Here is a 2526-nt window from a genome sequence, read left to right on the forward strand (position 1 = left end):
ATCAGAAGAAACATACAGGAGCCAGACCACACTAAGGTACTGAAGCTGGCTATAGGGAATTCGGAAGATCAGAAGAGTAACACAGGAGAGACTACGCAGATGCTCTGAATTTGACAAAGTCTTCCATGCTAACTCCGCTTTAATGAGACAGTAGAGTGACTTACCGTAGCAACTCCAACTTAGTAACACTACTCTTAGGAGATTTCACACCAATTTAGTTCAAACAATAAATATATGTTAGGAAACTTTTCTAATGAATCCTGAAAAGAAATACAGTGAGAAAAGGCCAAATAAAGTTACTCTGTGCAACAAAACCTTTTCCTTTAAATTAGGTCTTGTGAGACACCAGTTAATTCACTGTGGGGAGAAGCCATACAAATGCACTACATGTGAGAAAGCGTTTAATAGAAGTGAATCTCTGAGGCAACACGAAGCAAGTCACTCAGGGCTAAGACCCTATATATGTTCAAAATGTGTCGAAACCTTCATTTCAAAACAACATCTCTCACAACATGAAAAAAAACATTCCAAGGTAAAAACACATCAATGTTCTGAATGCAACAAAGCTTTCTTTTTCAGGAAATCTTTATTGAACCATCACAGAGTCCATACCGGGGAGAGACCACATAAATTTACTGAATGTAACAAGTCTTTTGCTGTAAAAGGAACCTTCATGCGCAACCAGAAAGTCCACACTGGGGAAAAACGTTACAAATGTACTGAGTGTGACAAAGCTTTCCATGTAAATGATCTTCTACAGATACACAAAGCACACCACACAGGGTTAAGACCACACAAATGTACTCAATGTGAGAAGGCTTTTCTCACAAAGCACCAACTCTGGCAACATCACAACACCCACACTGGGGAAAAACTATATAAATGTGCTGAGTGCAGCAAAGCCTTTAGTACAAAATCCATTCTAAAGTGTCACCAAGCACGCCACACAGGATTAAGGTCATTTAAATGCCTGCAGTGTGACAAAGCCTTCAGTGAGAAAGGACAACTAACGTGGCACCAGATTATTCCTAGTGACGAGAAATCCTATAAATGCACAGGGTGTGACACAGCTTTCTTTTTTTGAAAGCAACAGATAATTGTACACTGCAGAATACACACTGGGGAAAAACCATATGAGTGTATGCAATGTGAAGACAAGGCTTATAGATCACAGGGACAGCTAACACGACACCAGAAATTACACTCTTGGGTAAAACCACATAAATGCTCCGAATGTGAAAAGGCTTTCATTGCTAAAGCATATCTATTGATACACCAGAGAATCCATACTGGTGAGAAACCATATGTGTCCTGAGTGTAACAAACCTTTTATTAAAAACAGAGCATTAATAGAGCATAAGAGAACCCATAGCGGTGAGAAGCCATATCCATGTACTGAATGCGACAAAGCTTTCACTACTAAGTCCCATCTATCAATACACCATCGATGCCACACAGGGGTAAAACCATGGAAATGTACTGAGTGCAAGAAGGCTTTCAGTACCAGCGCCTACTTAAACCTGCAAAAGAAAATCCCCACTCATGAGATTGGAGAGAAGAGATAATTGAATCTTTTTTCTTTTTTTTTTTCAGAACCAGCGTCGTATTGCTCTTGTTAAAAACTGTTTAATTGGAATCCTCATTAATTTACTGGTGCAGCAACATACTGTAGCACTCAGATCAGCTCGGAGTGAACTGCCAAGAATTAGCATATGTACATGACATCAAGTCCTATATCTCATGGAGATGACTTGCAGCTGCTGTGAGGGCTGCATCTTGGAAGTTATATCCAAGACTGACGGCAGTCTTGGATATAATTTCGACTTCTCACAGAACAGTGATCCTGCCATAACGGGTGATCCATCTTGTATTATTTTAGGCACACATGGTTTAATCGTGTTTCCGCTGGTGTAATGGGTGGCACCCTTGATATATTTTATGCACGCTTGGCCTAATCGTTGCATTTCCTTAGATAATTACAGTAGTGCTGACATCTTTGCTCTGGCGTTAATCCATATTTAGTGTTGATAGTCCAACCACAGCTGTCATAAATGAACAACTGAAAACTAAAAACTGTAAAATAACCTTGTGTATTGGACAAAAGATTACCTGGAAATTTCCTCTACAACACATGGATCCTATGATCTCAGGTTGCATTGGGATTAATGTTCAGTCCTGTCGCTGCATGGGTACAAAAATGTGCCAAACATTGAGACATACTAGAGTTGGCAAGGTGTGAAATGCAAATTGTAAATCCTTGGGTTAATCAGAATATCTGTTCAAGGATGGCTCATCGCTTCCACTATCAAAGGGTGTCCACCCTAAGTTTCCCTGCTGAGGTTTTGCGCGAGGATGGGCAACAATAACACGACTTCCGAATTATTTAACAGTTTTTCCTTCTGCTGGAGCAAACCCTATTGACAGCCTCACAACAACACCCAGAGCTTGAAACTGTACACTGACCGAGGATGCTAAAGAACGGGGTGTTATATTCTGACTGTGGCATTACCATTCTTCATCAATACC

The 2526-nt window shown here is 40.3% G+C and overlaps 1 pseudogene; it reads left to right on the forward strand.

Annotated features, from left to right (window-relative positions):
* The first annotated feature begins 253 nt into the window (after positions 1 to 253).
* On the forward strand, positions 254 to 1565 carry LOC147709867 (uncharacterized; annotated as a pseudogene).
* The last annotated feature ends 961 nt before the right edge of the window (positions 1566 to 2526 follow it).

Source organism: Lissotriton vulgaris, chromosome 6 (genome assembly GCF_964263255.1).
Source record: "Lissotriton vulgaris chromosome 6, aLisVul1.2, whole genome shotgun sequence".
NCBI classification, from domain to species: Eukaryota; Metazoa; Chordata; class Amphibia; order Caudata; family Salamandridae; genus Lissotriton; species Lissotriton vulgaris.